This window comes from Falco peregrinus, chromosome 4 (assembly GCF_023634155.1).
Source record: "Falco peregrinus isolate bFalPer1 chromosome 4, bFalPer1.pri, whole genome shotgun sequence".
Lineage (NCBI taxonomy): Eukaryota > Metazoa > Chordata > Aves > Falconiformes > Falconidae > Falco > Falco peregrinus.
This window is the reverse complement of record NC_073724.1, coordinates 46,891,469-46,905,376: the sequence shown is the minus strand read 5'-3', so window position 1 is coordinate 46,905,376 and position 13,908 is coordinate 46,891,469. Positions and strand designations below refer to the sequence as shown.

At 39.4% G+C, this 13,908-nt stretch overlaps 1 protein-coding gene across 8 annotated transcripts in view; it reads left to right on the top strand.

Annotated features, from left to right (window-relative positions):
* The window catches only part of ITSN1 (intersectin 1), a 136,603-nt gene that overhangs the window by 229 nt on the left and 122,466 nt on the right, over positions 1 to 13,908 (top strand). For 6 of the 8 annotated variants that reach the window (XM_055802633.1, XM_055802632.1, XM_055802631.1 and 3 more), the window contains exon 1: positions 90 to 265. The exons of 1 other annotated variant lie outside the window; for it this stretch is intronic. The gene's annotated coding sequence lies outside the window, so the exon portion shown is untranslated. Of the gene's footprint in view, positions 1 to 89; positions 266 to 13,908 lie in introns of those variants that run through there. One more of the 8 variants, XM_055802629.1, reaches the window with a different exon arrangement.

The window sequence follows — 13,908 nt, the reverse complement described above, 5'->3', positions numbered from 1 at the left end:
CTGGCCTCTGATTGGCGGCACACGTCTGCCCGTCGCGCGGGGGGCGGGAGGGAGGCCGCGGCCGCGCGCGTCAGTACGGCGGCTGTGAGGGCAAGCGCGAGCCAGGGCTCCTCCCCCCCCGCCGCCCGCCAGACGGTGGCTGAGGAGGCAGCGGGAGGGGATGGTGCGTCTGGGGGAGGCGGTGGCGGACGCCGCTCCGGCTCCTCCATCCCCGCCGCCGTCGCCATGGGTGTGAGTAGGGCCCCCCGGCCCGCGCAGATATGAGGTACAGCCCGCCGGCGGCGGGAGCGGGCGGGAGGGAGGCGGGGGACCCTCACTGGGAGGGGCGACGGTTCACCCCAGGCCAGCGGCGCCCGGCGGGCATCTGCGGTGGAGCGGCGGCGCCTCTGCCCCGCGCTCCCTCGGCCGCCCCCCGCCTCCGCGCGGTACCGGGGGCCGGGCGTGTCCCGGTACCCGGGCCCGCTGACAGGCGCCGGGTGCCCAGCACGGAGCGAGGCGCCCGGCTCATCCTCGTCTGCCCCAGCAGCCGTGGTCGTCGCCGGTGTGGGCGGCCCGGGGGTGGGCGCGGAGCCGTGAGGCGGGCGCCCACGGGATGCGCCCCCTGTGCGGGTCCGGCCCCGGCCGGCTGTGTGGGCACGCCGGCTGCCGCGCGCCGGGGCGGGCGCCGCTGCTTGCCTTCCTCGGGCTGGGTTTTTTTTTACACTATTATTCTTCTTAATGTTTATTGGCACCTCACCAGGGTGGTTTTGGCCGATGCCGTTTTCGCAGCTACGGTTTTGTGGGTAGAGGAAAGCGGGGCAATGCGGCGGGGGGAGCGCCCCGCTTCGTGTGCGCTGGCTCGGCGATGGCACAGCCCCCGCCGTCACAAGACAGCCATCGCTCCCGGGGGGAGCCGTGTCCCGGCCGCCCGTGTCCTCCGGGGGATCTCGGACGTGGAATGCAGGGGGTGGGTTGTGCGGCTGCGGGTAGCGGGTTTCTCTTTACCGTGTTAAATAACGATTATTCCTGCCGCCTCCGTCCTCTCTGCTCCCTGCCCCTTCGACGCGTACGGTCCGCCCTAGTGCGAAGGGAAGTAGGAATGCTATCCCTGACGGCTTGGAAAGGGCACACGACCAATTGAACGAGGGAATGTTGTCAGGGCGTCAGGGAAAGGAAACCGGTATATGGTCAGTTTTTTGTCCCTTCGTTTCTGTTTGCCTCGGATTAGCAGACAACTTTGTGGATAATATTTCCTGTGGACATCTTTTGTTCTGGTTCGATCCAGCTGCTTCATTATTTTGAAAAAAATGTGGGTTTTGCTTTTAGAAAACAGTATTTTCTGTCAGCTCTACCTTTCTGTGGGGCATGGATGTCATGATAGGGAAAGCACTTGCATAGTACATTAAAGGATATTGTTAGTAAATAATTTTTGTTAGGAAAATAACTAGCATTCCCGATGTGATGGTGTGGTACTCAGTAAAGCAAGAAACACTGTTTTCCTCCACCCCTTCCCACCGCCCAGTTCTAAAGTATGCTTTTTGTTTTGAGCTTGTATGGCAGTAATTATTTAAGGTAATAACCTATGTATTTTAACAAAATATTTGAAGTCCGTTATTTTTTTCCTAAATCAAAAAGCAAAATTATATTTTAGATACTGATGACTCTGGAGAGTGTAGACTGCAGTGTTACTTCATGCTGTCTTTGACAACCTTTCTTTCTTTTGCCTTTTTGTTCTAGTAACCAGTAACTTCCCTCAATGAATACAACCTGGTGATATTTTTATACAGTACACTTTATAACATACCAATTAATTGATTACTGAATTATGTCTGTTTAAAATGCTCACATTGCATCTCCAGAGCCCTGCTTGAGCAAGTGAGGTATGGAAGGAGGAGTCTTGTATGTCAGCTGTATTCAGATTTCCAAGTACAGGAGTAGGGGGTGTACTTCCTTGTGGATGATGATGAGGTGTATTGATTACATACAGAAGTACAGGTAAAGAAAACAGATGCATTCTTTTTGTTAACTTATAATTTAGGATATGTAGTCATCTAGGCATTAGGCGTACATGTAAGTCAAAGCAGCTTGAGCCATTTTAGCTTGCGTGATTAGTACTTGTATGCTCTCAGTGATTTTGGCAGCTTTACAGGGGTCATGTTTCGTACAGATGAACTGTTTCTGAACAGTTTCTTCAGTGTATTAAGCTCGAACTTCATTTGAGCTGAGCAGGCTGCTCTTTGCACTTGCTGCTTGACAAACCATGCTTAATTCTTCGAGTTCTGGTGTTCTCTCTATAATATCCTTCTGTCTTTCGTTCCAGATAAGATCCTTTTCAGGGTAGCTGTGTTTTCTTGATAATTTTCATTCATATCCTGGTTCAGTGAAATAACTACTTAGAGTAAAATAAGAATTGGTATCTCAAAATAAGCTAATGACCTGAAGTGCCTGCTCTGTTTCTTGCTGCTGTTAGCTGTTTGGTGGAAAGTCTATGTGCCCTTTCCTTAATACCTCTAATCATGCAATTAGGATAGATTTGGATTCAGGAAAGAATGTGAATCTAGCAATTAAATAATTCTAAATTATGATGTTGTATAGCCTTTTCAGGTCCATCTTTATACTGTAATCATGGATTGTAATTTTAGTTTTCAGTACGATAGCACCAGGGAAAATAGGAATATAAGCTATTTGTAGAATAAAAGGGAAAATAAAAAAGTTAAGGAAAATGTGAACAATGGCTTGAGGAGTGGGGAGAAGGTGGTCATGGGGAGTTACCAGCTATGAACATTTCTTTGTACTGTCTTTAGTAATAGAGTAGAATAAAACATAGCCAGACTGATTTGTATGTAGTACATGTTTCAGGTGGGGATGGCTCGGTAGTTAACAAGCATGGAGCCAAAGAGGTCAGATCTTTATTTTTATTTTTTACTGTAAAAATAAACAAAGATTGCTTCTGCTACTGTTATCTGCTAGAAACTTTGAATGCTTGTTGCTATTGTATTTAATACAGCTGCTGAACTTGAAATGCCCCCTACACAGTAAGTTGGTTTTGTTTTTACTTGCATAGCATGAAATTGGGTGGTGTGGTAGACAATTAGAAATTTGGTCCAGTCTGAGATCTAATGATAGATTACTTGTGAACACAAAACCTTACTGTGAGGTGCTAACATTTCTGTATGATATATGGCAAAAGTATTTACCCTGTCTTTAAGAGTACACTTTCTAAAATTGAAAAAAAAAATGTAACGGGTTCCACTGATTATTTTTGGGTGTCATTTTGTTGTAGGTATGTCTTGGTATTTTAATTGCAGATTGCAGTATTCATAACTGTATTTGCCAATCCTTCATACAACAAAACAAAAATTGTATAGTTTTGGAGTGTACGTTTAGATGTCTAGTTAATCCACGTGTCTAGAACAAATCCCTAGCACTGTATGTGAGCAAGCGATAGAGGTGGTCAAGTTCTTGATAGTCCATGCATCATTTGTATAGGAGAGGTTAGTTTCTAATTGCTTATCTTTAATGCTTTTCTACAACTGAAACTGGAATTTGTCTGTCTACTTCAGTTTCAGAGGATTAATAGAAAATGTAAGGACATTAAATAATTTTGTGTGGGGAGAAGTCAAGAGAGGTATCCTCTGTCTTCCCCAGGAAGAAATTTTGGGTTTTTTTTAAATTTCTGATGCAAAAGATGCATTTTTACAACACTCCCTTCAGTGCAATCAGTCAAAACGCAGAAAAACTAAATGACGTAGTACATACTTGGTTTGGTTTTCTCTTATTAAATGTATTAATTTACATATGTTGGATATTATCTTTTTCATGCGCTGTTTCTAAGGTAATTGGCTTAATGCTAGGATTGCTTCAGGGGTCATCTTTCCTTTTCTCTGTAGGGTCAGCTTTTCACAAGTGTTGTGTTTGTAAAATGCGTGTCTAGAGTTTTGAAATACAATTCATTTCCTGAAACCTAAATCTCTGCTGTATATTTATCTTTCGCAGCAGTTCTCGATCTCCCCCCATTCTGTCTCACATAGTTGGTTGTGCCCACAGGATATCTGTGGTAACCACAGTTTTGACAGTTGAAGTCTAAATATTACGAACTTCCAAGAGTTAAGTTTTTGCGTGATGGCAATCCTTGAAAATCATGGGCTTGATGGTATGTTCTAGTATTATAGATAAATATACCAGTGCTAATATTATAGCAAGCCCTAGTAATACTATTAAAATATTTAATTATTAAATTATTAAAATAATTTCAGTGAAGACCTGTTGTCTCAAGAGTTCAGGTTTTCCTTTGCATTTTGATGGGTAGATCCTAATTTCCATGGGGTTTCTTTACCTAAATATCTTTTAAGGATCTAGACCTGAGGATGACTGATCTACTGTGACTGGACAGTGGTTTATCTTCGCATCATTTCAAGATACATTTTACATTGCTTCACATAAATGCACGGTTTGTAGTAATAGTTGTTAATATACTTCCAAAATGCACATAACACGTGGGTTTAAATACATGGTTTCTGAGAGGGGGTTCCTGGTGAGCCACCCGAAGCGATTGGGACTTCTTTGGAGGACTCATAGCGAAACTCCTTTGTGTAGTACATTGCTTTCTGTACTTCCATACTTAACTGTAAATAATATTTACAACAATTAAATATACCCATGGCCCGTGACCTTGAGGTATATGTGAGGACTTGTTTACAGCATTTAGAATATTTCTAACTCAAACCACACACAATAAATCTAAAATAGTATCTTTGGACCAGTTTACTGGTCTGCTTATCTTTTAGCCATACTTTCTAAAGATGATTCTAAAGATTACAAAAGTAATTCCCACATTTTACAACTGAGAATAAAACAGTGGGAAGTCAAGTTTTTGATGGAATATATACTTCATAGTAGAAACTTACAGCTGGAATCGCATGTGCTGTGACCAGGTAGTCTGGATTTCCCAACATACTTGATAGTTAACCACAGTTTTTATCTTTTTGTTCTGGTCCTACACTTTTTAGAGGATGAAGCAGTCAATTTCTGTTTAGTGTTGTGATTTAGTTTTATTTAAGTTTTTACTCAACAGTGTGTTAGGCATAACAAAATTACCTTCACTGTATTAACTACCCACAGATAACTTCAACATAATTTTTAAGACTTAAAGGACTAAAATAAACATCTCTGCATTAAAATTAAAGCTGTATTTGTGAGCACTTACTGAAGATACTGAGTGGCAAGTAACATAGAAAACAGTTTTCCAGTTTCTCAAATCTGACAGCCAGAGTTTCTGTGCTGATAGTTTTATTAGGATTTGAGGACCACCACTGTAATAGCTTATCGGCAGGCAGTTTTCCTTGTCTCTGATCACAAAGCAAGGGCAAAACCATGTGTAGAACCTTGTTAAGATTTTGAGGTAAAGACCGCATGCTAAGTCTTAAATGATACATTAAATGTATCAAAAACTGTAAATCAGTTACAGTTTTACAACATGTTACAAAGGTTTGTCAATGGTAGCAGATATGCTAATTGAATTGTTGCATTCCTTCTGTGATTCTGAAAGCCTGCTAAGATCCAAAGGTACCCATGTTAGAGTTGCATTGGAGAAAAAAGAACTTTTATTAATTTCTGATAGTACTTTTAAGTCTGTCAGTGAATACCTAGAAACAGTATATGAGAAAAATAATAAAATTATGTCTAGTTGTAAGTTTAAGAAAGAGCAACCACCCATCTTGGGGCTAAAAGAAACAAAGGTATCTATTGTTTTCTAAATAATGCTTATCCTGGGAAGTATACATTAACTTTTTGTTAGTTGCCCTGTCAGTTGAACTGTAAAGGAGAAATTCAGTATTGACTGCTATGAAGGTAATTCAACTGTATGTCCATACAGAATAGAACAGTCTTGGATGCCCATTTAGCTGAAGAAACTGTGTAAAGTCAGCTGAATGCTTAACTTTCAAAGGTCAAGGTGAATTTATACAAGGACACTTGGATGCTTATCAGTGATGGCTGTCTTCATATTATGGTATAACTTAACACTTATAGTTGGGTTTTGGAAACTTAGTGCTTGTATGTTAGCTGTTCATATGCTTGATCTGAAAACTGAAGATACGATTGAGCTAATTTAGTGTTTTGAGGTGTTTAAATAAAAAAAGTCTCTTATTAGTAACTGTAAAAATATATTTTCATGTTTCCTAGCTATGTATTACAATTTCAAATTCACAAGCACAGGAATATGGACTGCCCTGTAAACTGTGAGGTATAATATTGTAAGTTTTTTAAAGTAAGTTTTTTGATAGGTCATGGCAGGATTGGTCAAAACTTCAGTGTTATCTTTTCTGCCAGTCTTGCAGCCGAAGATGAGAAAGGCTGAACAGATCCTAGTTGCAGTTATGTTACACAATATTTAGACATTAGCTTCACATTGTTAAGCCCTCATCCTGCAAGCTATTCTGTATGAACATGAGCTTGTGCTCATACAAAGCTGGCAGTTGAAGAGAATCTGTTGCAATATATAGATGCACCTGTGAAGAGTTCCCTGCAAGCATGCGGCCTTCAGCTGTGTACAGATGGATTCCTGTGTTTGTGGTGAGGAGATTGACAGAAGCTCAATTACCCAGTCTAAGGTTCTAATAGCTTCCATAAATCTTCAGGATATTTTTGGGAAGTAAGATTTCTTTCTTTCTTACAGAGAATCATAAACGAAAGCTGACAACTTCAGAGTTCTGTTTTGTAATAAAATGTCAGTAGTTTGGCCATTACCAAAGGGGATGGCGTAATAGTTTGATTTCTTGAACAAAATACTGACTTTTTTTTTCTTTGAATCACGTGTGAGTCCCAGTTGGATAAACTTGGCGCTCTGGTTTTCTCAGGCAGACAGGTAGACTCCTGTGATATTCAAATTTGGGGTTTTTATTTGTTTTTGCATGGGCATCCAGTGTAATTGGTTTTTTTTAGGTAGCAGTTCTCTGGTCTGGTCCTTCTGTGCACCTGCTATACCTGTGCTGCTGCGATGTTTGCTTTCCTAGCTCCTTGCTTTCACCAGTCAACATTCTTCTTATCTATTCTTTTTTTCTTCTTTTTTCTCTCTTATATCTGGGTTGGTTTTTTTCACTTTAATGGGCCTATATATGTCAGTAGTATCTGAAGGGTGGCAGGTGTTCTTTCCTACTTAAGCTTTGTTTTTTGATATTAATTGATTTTGTTCCATTGATGTTTGTAAGAACCAATCCCAGCAAGGAAAGACTGTAAAATAAACTACTGGAAAGAGTTTGTAGAGCTGCCTGAAATACTTTTAAAATTTTCTCACAAAGCAGCATTCCATTTTAATACCTCTGTTCTTCAGTGTATGCTCAAATTGCAGAATAGCATAATAAACAATGAGAAGGAAGACTTTTTTGGTACAATGAAGTTGTGTGGATTTCAGTTGCTGTAGGTGTTTGGGCAAATACTAACTTTAAAAACCAGACACGTAACAAGGTTCTCCCCCATTCTTTTCCAACTATTCCTTATAGTTGTCTCTTTTTAATTCTGGTTTGTAAAACTCTAAAGTCAGAGGAAGACGTCAAAACATAGAAGTGTTAAAATAGTAAGCAATCTAATAAGCTTGTAAAAGAACAAATACCAACCTACTGTTGAACATAATATGCTAATTTTAAGAAATATGATAGAAATTAAGTTTGTCTTGTAGATCATGTCTGCTGAAAAGTGATACTGCTTCAAGGAAATATTGCCAAACTGTGCTGAGTGGCCAGAGGAAAAAGGCAAATGCATTTCATTTTTTTGTGTGGTGTAGCACTTGCCTAGCTGTAACATTGGCATTACTGATAAGCTCTAACTGGCTGAGGTCAGGAGACATTGGCTTATCAGTATGTCTGTCTTAATGTTCAAAATTCCTGTTTGCCAAGAGTCCTTCAGATGGCATTAGTTGTACAAAGAGGCTGATATTGGACTTCTTCTGAAGAGATCTTTAGTTGATGTGGAACTAAAATAGTTGTATCCTCCCACTCTAATAGTGGGTTCCTCCCACTATTGGGCCATTATGGTCTCTGAACCAGGCTTGCTGATAGGAAGCTGCTGAGGGTGTTATCCCTGCTCAGAACATGCTTCATTATCAAGTTCTTATCAGATTAATCTGAATGTTGTTGAGGCTTGTATAGCATTTTCATTTTAACAGTTCCATGCTTTTTTGATTAATTAGTCATCATTTTTGCAAAATCAGAAGTTATAGATGAACTGTTGAGTCCCATAGCTCTGCACAATAACTGGAATCCACTATTGTGAAACAAATATGAAATACTCCAGATACAGTGCTGATTTTAATATGTCAAATGCAGCAATGGATTGATTCCTTAAATGTGTTGCAAACGTACATTTGGTGCTACTATTTAAACTCAACATCTAAATCTGAAGGGATTGCTTAAAATGTGTGTTCTCTATAGATGATGCAAACAAAATAATTTTGGTTTGTGGTTGGTTTTTTTTTTTTGGAAGGAGCAAAGAAGATGCATCCTTTTGAGTCAAGTACTCAATGCTATTCTGAACTGCTGACATGCTATTGTATGACTTTTTAAAAAATTAGCTTATTTGTATTAACTAGTTGGGTGAGTTTAACCTGAATGGTTTAACCTGCTGTTATTTTAGAACTTACAAACAAACCCATCAGTATTTACATAATAACCCAGAAATGTCCCTAAGTAAAACTGTCTTCTAACTAAAAAACCCACAACCAAAGCCTCTCCGAACTTACCGGATGTGTTCTACAGACTTATGTAAGATCTTGATGGTTTGGTGCCCATTACTATTCTTCCTCTCTCTTAGGAAATCTGGCAAAGTTTTATTTTAATTTCTTTGTGTTACCTAAGACTTTTCATGTGATGTTATTGGGAAGATCCTGGTGAAGACTGTGGACTAGTTAGTGATAGCATTTGTACGGGCAGTTAAATGGAATTTGAAACCTAAATTTGCATTGGAAGCCTGTTGTCCAGAACCAAGTGGTAGTATTTGACATGCTGTGTGAGTAAGAAAGAAATAAAGGAATATTGGTTTAACAAAAGCAGCATAGTATTTTTTTTGGGGTGTGTGCATCTGAGACTAGCTGTTTTAGTATCAGAACATCTTAATGCCCCCAGATTAGAGCTACTGGTGTTGTGGGAGAAAAATAGAAAAGTTTGAAAATACTTGAAAGGCCTTTCTTCAAAAGAAAGAAGGCAAGCCTTTCCAATTTGAACATCACATGATCCTATGGAGTCTAACTCTTAATTTGGGTAAGGTCTTTGGACAGCAAAGACTAATTTTGATGTGATATGGTATCTCTGGGTATTTAGGCACCATTGTTTACGTTGTTGCTTGCTTCTTTGTCAAACTACAGCATAAAACTTTAGGTTTCAATATGAGATTTCAGAATTTTATGGGCAGGTGACAAACTGGTAGGATCTATGCTGGTTTCACTCTGCTCCTGCTTGTTTCTTGATACAGACCTTGGAGTCCTTACTGGGAAAGGAGAATTGTGGGACTAAAAAGGGTAGGAATATGTAGAATCATTTTTCTTTTTTCCTTCCTGGTCTCACCACTTGCTTGGAGGCAAGGATAAGAGAAATGGAGCTGTGACCTTTCTGCATCTTGGCTCTTACTAGTTGTTGGCTTGAGGAATTGAACGTATTCCAGGGATGACATGTTAGCTGAAATTTCAGCAGACTGAAAGACTGTAGTCTTTTCAGCTGGTAGTTGTTTCTGGATACTCGGTAGGCTCCATTGATAGCGGAATAATAAACCTTCTGCCTATTGTGTGTTGTGGAATTTTAAGGACTTTTGTATAAGAGGGAGGATTCTTCCTTTGGTGGTTTTGATAGATGATAAAGTTTCTGTAACCAGCAAGCATATGAAGCTTCAGAAATAATTTTGCATTTTTTTTCCTGCTTTACATGCTTCAAGCAGGAAAATGTTACACTGTAGCTCCAAGGAAAAGGGGATTCCCTGCTGGAGCTGCTTAATTCCTAGTTTCTGGAATTTGTTATGGCAATGCCAAGTTCCTGCTTTTCTTGGCTTACCTTGATGCAGTCCTGAATTAAACCACCTGGGTTTAGTTAGGAAAAGCAAAGTACAGGCTAGCTGGGGCAGGGCAACAACTAGATTAAAATAGCTTTCCGGAGTGTATGTAGGGAATATAGTCATGCTGAATCTCTTAAATGGTCATCTTCAAAATCAAAATTAGGCATTCTGCTTGGGAAGTTCAAAACAGTGACAGAAATGTAGTCTTTTTTTTTTTAAAAAAAAAAAAAAACAACAAAAACAACAAACAACACAAACTGTCAAAAACCTGCAAGAACGAATCAAGAACGTTGACTTTACTAAACTTTGTGCTCTGAAATGAAACCTAGGAAGACCACATATTGAAATTATTGTGAAATTTCATTTCCTTTTATATGCTTTATTATTCTTTCCCAGCTTCAAAAAGGAAAAAAAAAAAAAGGGGAGGGGGAAAAATAATAAACTAAACAACAACAACAAAACCAGTTAATTGAATCCTCCAAAGAGAACAATGCTTGCAATTGCTCTCCACCTGAGATACTTTTTAGCTAGAAAGGTTTAAAAAGACAGTGAAAATAAAGGGCAAGAAAAGGGCAGAGGGCTAGAAATAGCCAGGGTACACCAGTATGCAGATTTCCAAACTTAGTTTGGTTCGATTCTCATTTTTAGGGTGGTAGCATCAATTTCCAGTTCTGTACAAGGCCATGAACAATAGGAAACCCTTGGCTTTTCTGGTAGTCCTCAGGTACTTTTCTGAAGTAAGCAGACATGCTCTACAGCTGGGAAAGAGAGATGGAAAAACACTAGGTTAACAAAATTAGCCAAAGAGGAAAAATGGGATCCTGTCTTAACTAAGGTATTGTATCTGCCTGCTGAGTTCATTTGTTATCCCTGTACTATGTTATGGAACCAGATGCATATAATTACCAATAATTCCATCTTGTATTAGCTTGGCTTTGTCTCTCATTAAAGATTAAAGACTTTGTTCTATGAAGATTTAGGTAGAAACAAAGCCCTATTGCGATGAAAAGAAACAGACAGGTTACCTAGTTAGGTGGCTTCCACCTTTCTTTTGGTTTGTAGACCTCTAAAATAAGTCTTCTGGAGTATATGCACTTTGGGACAATGTATATAAACTTAATATTAGGCTAGATCTTTCTTAGTTATTTTTGCAGATTACCTAGAGGTTTCCTGTGTCTTGTGTATGGGATAAGGGAAACAATGCTTTTGAATTCTCGTGGTCTCTCATTCTTGTTTTGCTAATAAAAATGCTTTAGCTGATGTGCTTATAGGCATACACTAGGGAGATTGAACCTTGTTATAGATAGGCACATCAGGAAACTTACAGCAGGAGTGTTTGCATCTAAACAAAGACACAACCAAATTACTGCTTTCTTTTGAGAGCTTACAGAATCCAGATTACTTATATGCGCAACTACCACTGTGGAGCTGACATGTTCATGTGACTTTTGAATCTCCAGAAGATTTCGTAATAGACTCTTACAGGGGACATAGAAGTATTAATAAAGTTGGTCTGATAGTCATGTGGTGATGGGAGTAACCAGTGTGGAAAAAAGTCTCACAGAAGTGCTACTTCAGAGGAGATGCTTTTTAAAGAGTGATGGTAACAGCAACTTACATACCTACAATTTGTGTGTGTGTGTCTATTTACCTGTTCTTGGTTATCTGATTTGTTTTAAATTGTCCTAGTTTTGTTATGACCTCAGACTTGCACTGTGTCTTGAATCACAGCAGTGAACATACATTTCTCCTCCCACTAGGAACAGGTTAAATTTTTTGGGAAAGTATCTGGCAGTTGTATTCAGTTCATTCTGTTTGAAAAATATCTCAGCAGCTGGTTGCTATAGAATCATTATCTCTTCCAGATTTTAATGTTTAGGGGGTTGGATACAGTGCGGAGGTTATTGGCAAGGTAACTGAAAAAATGTGTTCTTTCTCTTGGGATGATGCTGGCTTAGTGCCTCTTTGTAGGACTTCTTTATTACTGTTTTTCAATGGTTTGCATGAACAGTGCTGTTGGTGGATGCTGTGACCTCTGGCACTGTGTATCAGGTTACTCATATTCTTGGCCAGGCTGTAGCATTTTAATGCTATGGCTCATTTTTTTTCCCCCTTGTATCTTTGTGCATCAGTTCAGTTGGTACACCAAGCTAGACATAAGCATTTAAAAATGAGGTTTAACTGAGTCTGTTATAGGTCTGCAACACTTTGCACTAAACCAGTAACAAAATTGGATCTCTCTTGCAACCGTTAGATACCACTTGGAACAGCTAGGATCCCCCACCCTTTGGGTTTTTGGGTTTTGGCTTTTTTTCTTCATAGTGCATAATTCACAAATGATTTAGGCATGTCGCTGGGACTTGATGCTCTGATACTGCTGTTTTCCAAAGCAGATGAATTCTCCTGTTACAGAGAGAACCTTTTCCAGGGTTCAATTGAGTTGCCATATGTAGTCCTCTAGAAGATGAAATCTTAAGGATTTGTCTATATAATAAAATCTTTTTTATTATTCAGAAATAAATAATCCTGAAACATAGGCTATGATCAGGGTGGTTCATGCACTTCGTCTATTATCCCTTTCGAATTTTTTTAAGAATGGCCTTCTCTCAAGGATGTAAGCCATGTGTATGGTTCTAATGCCTGTATATTGTTTGTGTGGCCAGGCAGGTATGTTTAGTTCTGTCTTAGTATTCTAAATGTTTTAGTTCAGGAAGTGGTCTGATAGCTTTCTTGTCAGAAAGGAAATTAATTTCCTGGAAAGACCCATGGAAGACTACCCAAAATTTGAAGTATGTTAGTATAGGGGAACAGAAAACTTACTACTCTGTTTGTGTAGCCTGATGTCAGCCACTAGCTGTCATTTCTAGCTTTAGTTCTGACATACCAGTCTGTGTTTCAAGAAAGTTTTCCTCCCTCTTCCATTGCTGTTAGATGGTAGGTTTCTTCATAGTATTTCCTGACAAGTAAATAGTACCCATTGTCCTGAGGTATTACATTTTCTTGTTAGTCTTCAATGTTTGCACTGTTACCCAGTTTCTTTGCCTTAACTTCAACTTTATTCTTCCAACTGGTACCTTCAGTTCTCTTGGGGATTTTAACACTGCATGCTTTGACAATGTACCGGCTGCTGGCAATCAGATTTCTTGAGGCCTCTGTTAAGACTTCATTTTTGGGCTGTTAAACCAAGAGGAACTTTTCAAAAGGTGAAAGTAATGATTGCAGGGTTGGAAGATGCTGATTTTTCTGCTGGGCCTAATTCAAAATTCTTTCTTTTTTTTTTTAGCATCTCAAAGGAACTGGAGGTGCTGGTTTGTTTTTTTTTTTTTTCTTTCTCCCTACTTCTCAAGCATTCCAATTTTCAGCTGTAAAAGCAGTGATTAAATGGGCCATAGACAAATGTGTGTTGCAGGTACTTGTGTTATTCTCTCAATTGTCATCATGTATTTGGCATTTAAGAACCAGTAGTCAAAATAATTAGTGAGATTTTTCAGCAGGTCTTGATGTAAGAACATGAACTGTTGCTATATGGTAGAACTCCTGTAGCTTGAAACAGTTCTTGTGGACATTGCTGGAGAATTAAAAATATAAAGGAAAAAGAAAAGTGTGTGAGTAAATGGCTTGTTCAGTCTAGAATGTCAGTGCATCTCTTGGCAATGCTTGCTGGCGGGCTTTATTGAGGATTACTTGCTGCTTTTTTCTCCTTTAAGCATATGAACTGGCATTTTTTTACTGGAATTTTTTCTTGCATAATTTGGGATTTCCTGCTTAGAAGTTGCACTAAAACAGCTGTACACTGAAAGAGTACTTTGAGTACTTGGGTTCTGGAACTGTCAGCAGCAGTATTTAAACAGATGAGAACTGAGGCATGTTCATGTAATCCTATCTCTAATGGGT